The 13,137-nt window shown below is 46.2% G+C and overlaps 1 protein-coding gene across 3 annotated transcripts in view; it reads left to right on the top strand.

The window, feature by feature from the left end:
- The first annotated feature begins 798 nt into the window (after window positions 1–798).
- Window positions 799–13,137, top strand: part of usp2a (ubiquitin specific peptidase 2a) — a 33,148-nt gene continuing 20,809 nt past the window's right edge. For 2 of the 3 annotated variants that reach the window (XM_077208573.1, XM_077208571.1), the window contains exons 1-2: window positions 10,478–10,598; window positions 10,992–11,071. The gene's annotated coding sequence lies outside the window, so the exon portion shown is untranslated. Of the gene's footprint in view, window positions 954–10,477; window positions 10,599–10,991; window positions 11,072–13,137 lie in introns of those variants that run through there. The other variant, XM_077208572.1, reaches the window with a different exon arrangement.

Here is a 13,137-nt window from a genome sequence, read left to right on the forward strand (position 1 = left end):
GTGACTAACATGAAACCAGACTTTATTCGATCCAATGGAAAGCATATTCACACTGTCTGAATTGTTCCCTAGTCCCCTATAAAGTGCATTATGTATCATTCACCATGTAGAAAATTGTAAATGATCGCGTGAACAAATTACCGATTTCAGCCGCAGCTTTAGCGTCTATTTATAATGTAGGGGTAAAGTAGCTTCAGATTCTAGAGAGCATTTGATTGAACTGAAAATCTGATGAGAAGCTGAAGTGCAGAGTGATGTCATCAGAATCATTGATCCATATTGGCAGAAGTGAGAGACGAACGTTTTTAATCCTTATATCTTCTAAATGCGAAGTTTTTCATTGTTTTGGAGCACACTAGCTTATAGATAACAGTAAGGCTAACATATTCATACTGAAAGCCAAAAAAATCCACTTTGGTTTCATGGGTACTTTATTAGCCTAATCTGTGTATATATCATTCCTAACATCTCCTTTTGTGTTCCACGGGAGAGAGAAAGTCATAAAGGTTTAGAACAATATGAGTGTGAGTAAATGATGACATTTTCATTTTTGTTTGAAATACCTTTAAATTGGACCAAGCACTACTACCATTGACTATACCACCACTACTAATCTCAAAGTGTTTATTCCCGTCGCCATGGTGACCGTGTGGGCGGCTGCATTGAGTTGACGTTAGAGAGCAGGACCCACCAATAAGCTGAAAAAAAAGCTCGCCGACGTCACCGTTAAAGTGAGAGATCGTTTTCTGACTAGAAGTCAATAGCTTGTAATATTACTAGGACAGAAACAACTAAAATGTCTCATTTATTGTTTGTACTGTCTTGAAGAGCATCAGTGAACTATCGTGTATCGGTTGGAAGAGTTCAAAGTGGCTTGCGTGGAGGGCTCACTTACGGTGGGTTTTCCCTTGAAGGAGCGGGTAGGGGAGAGGAGGATGGTCTCGCTCACTCCGGTGAGTAATGTATGCTCGCACTGCACATTTTTGCTTTGCCGTTCCCACTAATTTACTCTCACGATTTGGAAGCTTCCAGACGTTTCACTAATTACATAACATCGGCCGGCGAGTTGTGTTGTGTATAAATGAATGAAATGACACTGTTCTGCAGTGGTAAATCGCGAGTTAGGTCTTTATTTCTCTAGACCCAGTCCCGCAGATTTAATGTATTCATTTGAATGCAAAGTATTTTTTTTGTCTTAGATGAATGTGATAAACGTGAGGTATTGTATAATTTTATGTCAGTCGGGTGCATTCTCTCTCTCCTTTTTAAGCAAACGTAAATATACACTTGACATTGATTCCAGGTGCTCATGTTATGCTTTCTTTATCGAGTACTTGGTGAAGTTTCGTGATGTAACGTTAACGCTGCACACTGCAGCCCTCAGCGCGCACTCAATCACGTGACACGCTGCTGTAGTACGAGACTGGGCAGTGTGTAACATTTTGTTATTGTCTGATTGTAACTCGGTGTTTTGCTCAAACCTTGATTTTCCTTTATTTGATAAACTTATTAATAAACTGTGTAAATTAGTGTCAAGTTACAATTTACCACTCAACCAGGAGGAGTAGTGTAAAAAAAAACATCAACGTTTTAATATTTTTCTGTGAATTTATTTTACTTCGTCAAAATCTTGCTGTTTTTTTGTAAACATAGGACTGAACAAAGATGAAACAAAAAGGGATAGTAAATATGCTGATATTTGCCACATTTATGAGATTATAAATCCTTAATATTTTTCACCCAGATAAATATGGAGGTTAAACTGATGTTGTTACAGCTGCTCATTACTCCTGATCGATACTCGGTTACTAACGTAACCTCGGTTCTCTCTAGAGAGGGAACGAGTATTGCGTAAGTTTAGCTTACGCTACGGGAAAGATTCATCTTCTCGAGATACTGAAGCCAAAAATTATCCTTAATTTTGTATAACTTGTCAACGCAGTGCAGCAGCTAGCAGACCTAGAGCAGGCCATCTCGCGTGCTCATTGGCTGCCCTGCGGGCAACTGCTGCAGCCTACCAGTGCGCCCGGCGTGACGTCACGCCCAATGAGGGGCGCCCGCGCCTTTATAGCGTCACAGCCCGCCAGATAGGCGTGGCTTAGCATATAAAATAGGGTCTGTAGGCTGAATTCTCTGGTTTTTCGACGACTGAAGCGAAGTCGCTCGTGGCGCGAGCACGGCCGGTTACGCAATACTCGTTCCTTCTCTAGAGAGAACCGAGGTTACGTTAGTAACCGATTATCGTTCTCTTACGAGAGGTTCTCTCGTATTGCGTAAGTTTAGCTTACGCTACGGGAACACTTTGTCAACGCCGTGCGCGCCAAGCATCCACATGAGAACCCCGAGCTTGAGGGGAACCCCATAAGTGGAAAAAATAAGGTGGCCAGCCACGCGGGCCATCACTTGTACATAAGCACACATAGGGAATACAGAGCAGCGCGCCGGTCTGTATAGTCATATGGCACATACCCTACTAGTGCAGCTCAACCAGGAGAGCTGAGTCATGAACGTGATCTGAGCAGGAGATCTGGGCAGAATACACCTCTTTTTCAAACTGACAATAGTTTAGCCTGCAAGGCAGGAACTTCTAGGTTATAAAACCTGACAAAGGTAGACGGGGAGCCCCAGCCCGCCGCTACACATATGTCATGGATAGAAATTCCACTGGACCATGCCCTAGACGAGGCCACGCCTCTCGTGGAATGAGCCCTGATGCCCAGAGGGCATTGCAGACCTTTTGACGCGTAAGCTGCCGCTATAGCGTCCACTATCCATCTGGACAGGCTCTGTTTCGAGGAGGCAAGCCCCTTGGCGCGCCCACCAAACGAAACGAAAAGCTGTTCCGAACGCCTGAAGGAGGCGGAGCGCGTAATGTAAAACCTCAGCGCTCTGACAGGGCAGAGGAGATTCACATCACTTTCGCTGTCAGATGCTGGGAGAGCTGACAGCAAAATAACTTGCGCTCTGAATGGAGTGCCCATCACTTTAGGGACATAACCATGTCTAGGTCTGAGGATGACTTTAGAGTCATTTGGTCCGAACTCAAGACACGACGCGCTGACAGACAGCGCGTGCAGATCCCCTACACGTTTTACTGACGACAGTGCAGTCAGAAAAACGGTTTTTAGTGATAGATATTTCAACTCCACGGAGTCTAGTGGTTCAAATGGAAAAGCTTTCAGGGCCTCGAGGACCAGTGAAAGATCCCACATGGGAACCGACGGGGGGCGCGGCGGATTCATCCTTCTAGCTCCTCTAAGGAAGTGGATGACCAACTCATGTCTTCCCAGTGACTGGCCGTGCGTCGATTCCGCGAATGCTGCTACGGCCGCCACGTATACTTTGAGCGTGGATGGGGATCTTCCCTTATCCAACAGCTCTTGTAGGAAGGTGAGCAGATGCGCCACCCCGCATGTCCGCGGGTCCAGACCTCTGTCGGTGCACCATCCAGAGAACACCGACCATTTAGACGCGTAGAGCCTTCTCGTGGAAGGGGCTCTAGACTGCGTGATCGTGTTCATCACTCCTTCTGGCAGGGCAACGAGTACCCGTTGATCAACCATGCATGCAGAGACCAGCGCTCTGGATGGGGATGCCAGATCGTGCCGCGAGCTTGAGAGAGGAGATCTGCCCTCACCGGAATTGGCCACGGAGCTGTATGTGACAGCCGTGCCAGTTCTGGGAACCAAGTCTGATTCTCCCAACGCGGGGCTATGAGGACCACCGAGTGGCGCGTTTCCCTGATCCTCTTGATCACCTGTGGCAACAGAGAGACCGGAGGGAAAGCATATAGCGGGAGGCTGGGCCAAACCTGGGCCAGCGCGTCCTCGTCCTTCGAGAAGAACGTCGGGCACTGAGCGTTGTCTTTTGACGCAAACAGGTCGACTTCCGCTCTGACGAATAGGCGCCACAGTTTCTGGACCGTTTGGGGGTGCAGGGATCATTCCCCTGGGGGAACATTGTCCCTGGACAGTCTGTCTGGGCCGTCGTTCAAATGGCCAGGCACATGCGCCGCCCTCAGCGAGCGCAGGTTCGTCTGTGACCAAATAAGGAGGCGTTCCGCCATATTGCAGAGATTTCTGGATCTGAACACCGCCCTGACGGTTTACATAGGATACCACAGATGTGCGGACAAGAACATGCTGGCCCTGAATGAACGGGAGGAAGCACTTAAGCGCGTTCTCGACCGCTATCATTTCCAGACAGCGGGCGCATGCGCAGTAGGCCCAGCTGGAGCACCACTGCAGCTGATGCCATACAGCCCAACATCCTTTGAAATGTTTTCAAAGGGAGAAAGCTGCCCTTCTGGAAAGATGCGGCTATGTGGCGAACACGGCGCGCGCGCTGTGTCGATAACCGAGCCGCCATGGTCACCGAGTCCAGTTCTATTCCTAAAAAGGAAATTGACTGGCTGGGCAGTAATGAGCTCTTGGTCCAGTTGACCGTGAGACCCAAGCTTTCCAGATGACTGAGAAGCACTGTTCTGTGAGATAGTAGTTCTGTCTCTGACTGTGCCAATATCAGCCAATCGTCCAGATAGTTCATTATGCGCAGCCCCTGACTTCTCAGGGGGGCGAGCGCCGCGTCCCTGCACTTTGTAAATGTACGGGGTGCCAGGGACAGGCCGAACGGCAGGACGGTGTATTGATATGCCTGACCGTCGAAGGCGAATCTCAAAAATTGCCTGTGACGGGGTACTATCTGAATCTGAAAATAGGCATCCTTCAGATCTAGAGAGATAAACCAGTCCCTCGGGCGTACGTGCGCGAGGATTTTCCTGGTCGTAAGCATTTTGAACGGTCTTTTTGCAAGCACTTTGTTCAAATATCTCAGATCTAGGATAGGTCTGAAGGCTCCGTCCTTCTTGGGTACGAGAAAATATCGGCTGTAAAAGCCTGACTCGCTCAGAGAAGGCTGCACCTTTTCTATAGCCCCTTTGCACAGCAGCTTTGCTATTTCTGCGTGAAGTAGGTGTGCTACTTCCGCATTCACTGTCGTCGCGGTCCGGGCTTGAAAGCGCGGGGGACGGCGAATGAATTGAAGTGCATAGCCCTGCTTTATTGTGCTCAACACCCATTCTGAAATCCCTGGGATAGTTTCCCACGCAGCTATGTGAGCCGCCAGGGGGCGAATGGCCTCCGGGTTCAGACCGCCGCCATTTGCGGGCTTGTGAAACTGACCGCCGAGACCGGCTGACTTATGTGAGATGTCCCGATCATAAGGGATGGGGAACATACTTTTACCACACTTTGACGCGCGAGCAGCGCTCTGGGCGGGAGAGCTCTCTGTAAGCGTGAGCGCGCGCACGCGGGCACGAGACTTACAACTGTATCTGACGCCCCGATCATAGTAGATGGGGAGCGCTTTATTAACGCCCTGTGTTTTGTGATAACACTTAAACGCACAGGCGGGGCCCGGGGGGAGGTTTGTGTTAGCAAGCGTGAGCACTCTCTGGCGGGCACGAGACTTACGTTCATAACCTGCTTCTTTGATCGTGTAACAGAGCGGGCAGATAGTGGGCACAGACCTGTGGACACATTTCTTACATTCAACACTCGAGCGGCTTTTCTGCGCTTTATGAGAGTGTGCTCTGTGAGTGACACGGGGTTTGGAGTGCTTATGTGTAGGGGTGAACACTGGGGCGTGGGCACCTTCACTACACTTAAAACACTGACGGCGTGAGCCGGACCAGACATTATACTCTTTTTGAGAATTCTCTGGGTCGCCGTGAAAACGGCGTTTGTGTGCAGGCGAGAGGGTGAATAAACCGGCTCGTTGGCTGCTAGTTGAACCACTGCAGTAGCCTGTTCGAAGGGGACTGGCAGGGAAATGAACTTTGACGGCGGTCCGGCCGCAGCGGGACACGCGCGTCTTTTCTCTCTCGCTGTTAGGAGGGCTTCGCGTGCTCAGACTTCAGCGTGAGTCTCTGCCGAGGCCCTCTGGGGGGCGGCGGTCTGCGACGGCTGTCTGAGCGCGATCTAGGGCGGCCGCCCTGACGTCGCTGCGAAGGCTGATGCTGAGGCTGTGCTGGACGCTGGGTGCTGGTTCGCACAGGAGGCTGGCTTTGTCTCTCGCGAGAGCGGCCATTGGCGGAACTCGAGCGTCGCGGCAGGAAGAGGTTCATGGCCTGCGTGGTCTTTTGCACCATAGAGAAGCGGTCAACGATCCCGTTCACCGCTGGGCCGAAGAGACCAGTGGGGGAAAGCGGCGCGTTTAGAAAGGTGGCTCGCTCAGTTTCCCTCATATCCGCGAGCGTTAACCAGAGGTGCCTCTCCGTCACGGTTAACACGGCCATGGCTCGTCCGATGGCTTGGGCTGCGGCTTTGGTGGCGCGGAGAGAGAGATCCGTAGCGCTTCTCAAATCCGTAACCGCAGCTGGGTCCCGGCCCTTCTCATCCCATTCACGGAGGAGGTCGGCTTGCAGGATCTGAAGCACAGCCATCGAGTGTAGAGCAGACGCGGCCTGGCCGGAGGCGGCATAAGCGCGGCCGACCAAGGCGGAAGTGGCTCTGCAGGCTTTAGACGGGAGGGCTGACCGTGACCGCCATCTCGCGGAGGGCGGGCAAAGGTGCGCTGCTACCGCCTCTTCCACTGGGGGAATCGCTGTGTACCCTTTCTCGGCGGCGCCGTCCACTCGGGAGAGCGACGCAGAGGCCTGTGACTGAAGTCTAGCAGAAAACGGTGAATTCCACGACTTCGTCAGCTCCGCATGAAGTTCCGGCAGGAATGGAGCGGGCCTGGTTTCTGAAACTGCGCGGCGGCGACTTTGAAGGAAGCAGCCGTCGAGCCTGTTCGGCGCGGGTTCCTTCGGCAGCGACCACTCGAGCCCGAGACGGTCAACCGCTTGCGTCAGCAGGCGCATAAGTTCCGCGTCAGCTCCAGCGCGGGTACGGGCGGATTCCTGGATTGACGAGGAGGCGGAGTGAAGCGACCATTCCTCGCTGTCTGATGCCAGGATAGAGCAGCAGTCTTTTGTGACATGTCCCACGGACTCATCCTCCGAAGTGACGGCAGTGAGGCTCGTAAGCGGCAGCTGCGCGTCGGTGAGGAGAGTGGGGAAGGCGAGAGCGAGGCTCGAGGGAGGTTCTCCGGCGAGCGCGTCGCTGTGGCCACAGGTTCCGGCTGTCTCAGGGAACGGCGCTTCTTTCTGCGCGGTCCCACAGGAGGCGGAGTGACTGCTGTGGTGTTGAATGCTTCGAGTCGAGCCCGCAGGGTCGACAGCGGAAGCTCCTCACAGAGCTCGCAGCCCCCGGACGCGAGGGCGAGCTCTGCGTGTTCCAGGCCCAGGCAGAGAGCGCAGATCAGGTGGCGGTCTCCGGCGCTGAGCGGGGCTTTACACGAGCCGCAGGAAGTGCTAGGCATCTTTAAAAAGACGCTCGCTGCTCTTTTAGAATAATAGCAAAAAAGGATACGTCGCCGGATAGCGTAGCTCGCACGGATGGCTGAAGGTGGTGAAGACGGCCGGCTTCCTCAGCGCTGTCCTAGGCTGGCTGTTCGCTGTTCGACGGCGGCGGTGGCTTCTCTCAAATCCAGCGATGCGAAGAGCTCGCTGAAGAGTCGAAAAATCAGAGAATTCAGCCTACAGCCCCTATTTTATATGCTAAGCCACGCCTATCTGGCGGGCTGTGACGCTATAAAGGCGCGGGCGCCCCTCATTGGGCGTGACGTCACGCCGGGCACACTGGTAGGCTGCAGCAGTTGCCCGCAGGGCAGCCAATGAGCACGCGAGATGGCCTGCTCTAGGTCTGCTAGCTGCTGCACTGCGTTGACAAGTTATACAAAATTGAGGATAATTTTTGGCTTCAGTATCTCGAGAAGATGAATCTTTCCCGTAGCGTAAGCTAAACTTACGCAATACGAGAGAACCTCTGGTAAGAGAACTACCCCAATAACCCCATTAAACTCCATGTTAGACTTGTTCAAAATCACAATCTCACAACAGTATTTTTTCTTAACTTGCAGGTAGCCTGGATGCTAATTGTTGAGTTACATAATCTATCAAACCTAAGTATGTTTGTTTCAGTAGTGTTACAGTAAGTCATGGGTGTGCGTGGTTACTTTTGAAGGTTACGATCTCCTATAACTGAACTATTAAACTCTCCCATCATTACTTAACTCTTACACTCCCATATTTATCCTGACTGGATTTTCATGACCTTTATAATGCAGGTATATTCATTTTAGTACTTGTGTTACTCTATTATTGAGGTATTAAGCCCAGTTAAACAAGCCATAGACATTAAAAACTGAAGATGTCATTTTAGCCTACCTGTTTCTCAGTGCTGTACCTAATTTAAGTATCAAGATAATTTAAGATAATAATAATAATGTTTATTTTTATAGCGCCTCTCAAGAACCCAAGGTCACTTCACAAAATAATACAAACAGTTGACAGACAAAGAGACAAGCAATCTGCTTGTTATAATAATTAAACAAACAGAAATCAGATGGAGACAACCAATAACTATAAATCATTAACATGAGAAGTTAGATAATCAAAGAAGACATACATTTTGATAAAGAAAGCATGTAACATAAAAATGAAAACGTGGAGGACAGAGAAATAGAATGGAAATAATTATTTACTGAGCATGGTGAATATATTGCGAGTTTTAAGTTGCGATTTGAAAGTCTGTAGGTTAGGGGTGGCACGAAGGTCAGACGGCAGCTTATTCCACAGCTTAGGGCCTACAACACTAAAAGCCCTACCACCCACAGTAGAGAGTTTATACCTGGGTACGACAAGCAAATTGTCATTACTAGATCTAAGGGTCCGAGCTGGACCATATGGTTGCACTAACTCAGCGAGGTATTTAGGTGTGGGGCCATGACAGGCTTTATTCACACCAGGAAAGTCCGATAGGTCACTTGCTTTGGTCCGGACCAAATACATTTTTTTTTTTTTTTTTGGTACGGTTCGCTTTCACACTGCTCTTTAGGCAAGTGAACCAGGTCGTCCATTCATTGGACAAGGATTCTCAAGTAGGGAAATCAGGAAGTGCAAAAAAGGCTCAGCATGGAGATATTTCGTACTGCAATATTTGTTATTTTACTAATTTTGTGTTATTCTGTACAAACGCAATATGAAGAAACTGCGCAGAAGACGGATAAGGTATAAAGTTTTCATTCATAGAGAGGGGCTATGTTCACATATTCAAATAATGAGATTCTTATTGTATATACTGATAACAAGTGCTGTCAATGTTAACGCTTGCGATTAAGTTTGCCCAGTTTAATGCAGCATCATCCTTGTATTGTAACTATCGTTACATTATATGAACTGCAAAATGTCCTGATGCACACACTCATTCATTCATTCATTCCATTCCAATGATGCACACACGACGCACAGAAAGACGCGCAACAGTATCGTGTGGCCAGACAGCGCGCCGGAATGGAATTCTCTTTCGCACTTGAACAACAATAACACAAACCATTATGCCAAAATCTCCAACTACGGAAGCCTGTTAACTCAAAGGCGCAGTGCTTTCTTGCAATTGGGTTGGTTCATGTTCACACCGTAAACGAACCGTACCAGAGTTCGTTTGGAACCGTACCGAAACCACCTCTTCAGCTGGGTCTCGGTTCGGTTGTTTGGTCCGCACCCGAGTTCGATTGCTGTATTCACACCTGCCCAAAATGTCCGCACCAAGGGGGGAAACGAACTAGAGTTCGATTCAATCGACCCAAACAAGGCAGGTGTGAATACACTAATTTAAACTGGATGCGATTGACCACAGGAAGCCAGTGAAGTTGGTAAAGGATAGGAGTGATATGTGCAGTTTTTGTGTTAAATGTAAGGGCTTGAGCAGCAGAGTTTTGTATCATTTGAAGGTGGTGTATAGCTTTGGTGGGTAGACCGCTATATAAGGAATTACAGTAGTCCAATCTGGAGGTTATAAAAGCGTGGATAACAGTTTCCACATCTCCAAAGTTAAGAGAGGTGCGTATATGCGAACAATATTCCGCAAGTGAAAGAAGCATGATTTAACAACTTGACTGATGTGTGAGTGAAAACATAACGAAGAATCGAACAAAACTCCTAGGTTCCGCACAGCTTTTGAAGGCCTAATCTGGACACCATCAATATCAATAAAAAAGTAATGCCCGTAGCATTTAGATCTAGCATTTAAAATGTAATATAACTATATAATTACAATATAAAAATAAAATACATATATGGATAAACAAAATAATTTAACTATTTTATATGAAATGTTGTTTAATTATTTTTATATAAATATCACCATTTAATTATATACTTATTATAAACATGTAAAAAAAATAACTATTAACAAAATTATTTAAAATTATTTACTATGTTTATATAAATGCATTTTAACTATATGTAATTATTATAATAATATTGTAAAACCAGTCTTGCCCATAAAAAGTCTTAATGCGATTCCTTTAAGTACAAATTGGAATGCAGGAGTGTTGAATGACCCACGGAGGTCATAGGCAATTGCTATATTTACCAACTCAGTAATATGATATCTAGCATTCTGGATCACTGTACTCATGCGATCCGTCCCTGGTCCTCTCACTCTGGGGCTACAGCCTTTAAAGCAACACACTGTCCATGGAAAATGCTGCCGGTGAGCCTCTTCTCCAATATACTCACTCTTTTCTTTAACTTTAAGCTGTTTTGACTGGTATCTAATGCTATGAGGTCTGTGGGGGAAAGCGCATGACATTCTCAAGTCATCATTTATTATGTTCTCTTTTGTTGGTCGTGACCAGAATCTGGATTGTAATGGAAATCTACCATTTTAAACTGATGCCTGGAAATACCGAATGTTAGTTAACTTGGTTTTAAAAGATGCTCTCATAAGTGGTTTATTTACTTAGGAAAGATTTTATATTTCGTGTGTCCCATACGCTTTGTATATGCCTATTTCATTAATATTTGGCTAGTTCTATTTCATTAATATGTTGTCTTGGCCAAATATTTCTAAACTCTTCTCTGTATTTTTTTGTTGTCTCTTTAGGTTTGAGCTGGGAATAATGGAATAATGAACAGCCAGCTCTGTTTTTCCGTCCGCTAGAACCGAGAACGGCTCTACTTACAGTAGGTACCCCTGAACCTAACACCCACCTGCTAGCAGAGCGCACTCTGCACACATGATACCGAAAGAGAGCCGTAGCACTTAAAAACAACATTCAGGGTTGCAGTTTGTCTCTGGAGATTTTTAGGATGTGTTAATCCAATCCAAGTTATTGGGTTCATCCTTTGAAATTGAAAAACACCAAAGCTGTTTTGTATGTCTACACACTTGATTTGGTTTTAGTTGTACATGTTAATCCCCATGTCGTCAATTTCATCATCTTATTTTCATAGACAGTGGCCCTAATGTCAGTCTGTTCCAAAAATATGTGTTCCACATTCGTTATTCAGGTTGTCTATGCTTACTATAAATTATTTAAAAACGTAAAATGATTTGTTTAAATTTGTAGTCTAATCTTTCCAGAATGAATAAGCTTTAAAAACCCACGCTGGACCAGTACACGTTTGATTTGTGTAAAGTTCCTGTTTTCTGACTGGATAGCTGCATATATAATAGGTCGATTTTGAGTTTGGTTTGGCAGACTGAGGATTGTTGAGAGGCGAGTCTTGCTAGATTGCGTTTGGTCAAGTGGTGGGGGTGGGTTGGGGCGATGAGGGCCTAGGCGTCAGTTTGGTCACTGAGCTCTTATCTGCTCACATATCAGGGTAAATATAGCTGTACCCAAGACCTGCCTCAAGTCTTCAGCATATTGCTTATGTTGCTAACAAAAACAGCACAAGTTTCTAAATTACTGAAGTATGAATGACATTATGTCACAATTAATAGAAATCAAGTCACAATTACCTTTTTATTTTTTTGCTCTGAGGTAGAAATTGACTTTCATTGCTTTCCAACTGTGGAAGAGCTAAAAGTAGGTAATCTGACGTGTTTAATGTGAATGTTAAGAAGCATCGGTGTTGTGCATGTAATGACAGCACATCTATCAGTGTGAATGCAAGTGTGGATGTCTGTCAGGCATCATGGGCTGAAAATTCCCCACCTGTCACTTGTTCCCAGTCAGAGACACTCCCACAGCTTAGACACTAACCACTTACTAAACCCCCATTTCACAATGGACTTTCTTCATGCTGAACCAGTGGTCTCTGGGTAATGTTAGTATTGTAATACTACAACAACAACAAAAAATAAAACGTATTCTGCAAAACAGATTGTATAATTCTGTTAAGAATATTTCTTTATTATGAAAGTTTCTTTATTTGTAATTTATTTTTCATTGCAAATATTTCTCACAGAAGATTATGACAGGCCTGCTTCTATGAATTAGCTAAATATAGTAGGCTAGCTGAAGCGTATTTATATTTATTGAGTGACACAATATTGTGTAAAAGTCTTGTGTTCACGGTCAGTAAAATTTTCTGTGAAGATTAATACTTTTATTTCACAATGATGCATTAAACTGGTCAAAAGGGGCAGTAAAGACTTATATTCAGAAAGAATTTTTTTTTTTTTCAAAAAAATGCTCTTATTTTGAACTTTCTATTTCGTGAAACCTGTGAAGAAGATGCCTATAAATTAAACTTTTTTCTGTTGTTTTGTAATGATCTCAACACAATCTAAAGGTCTTCTACAATCTCTTTTTAGACTAGTTTTTTTGTGGTATTACTATTACAGCAGTTTGAATATAAAGGAGGTTCCTCAATATAATTTTGTAGGGTTCTTGTGGCTATTGTTATTGTAGGCAAAGAAAGGGAACACAATGTGAAAGTAGCGGAAAACTGTCTTAAGTTCTCGTCTGGTAAAAGCGGTATGCCATGTGCTTTGGACTGCTTCCAGTGTGCTGCCTACCCCAGATCTACGCGTGTTGAATTATTGATGCATCTGTGAACACTGTACTCAGAGAGAGAGAGAGAGAGAGAGAGAGAGAGTGCTCAGAGAGACAGATTAAAGAAATAAGAGCCATCTCACTGAACCCAACACGGATCAACAACACCAGATACTTTTATTTATTCAGACGCTGCACTGCCTTGTGAACAAGAGCCCGTCTCTCCACAAGAACAAACTGTGCCACCTTAAAGGGATAGTTCACCTAAAAATGAAAATTCTGTCAGTATTTACTCACCCTCATGTT

This window comes from Siphateles boraxobius, unplaced genomic scaffold, assembly GCF_051911475.1.
Source record: "Siphateles boraxobius isolate OS27281-9 unplaced genomic scaffold, OSU_SipBor_1 6, whole genome shotgun sequence".
NCBI classification, from domain to species: Eukaryota; Metazoa; Chordata; class Actinopteri; order Cypriniformes; family Leuciscidae; genus Siphateles; species Siphateles boraxobius.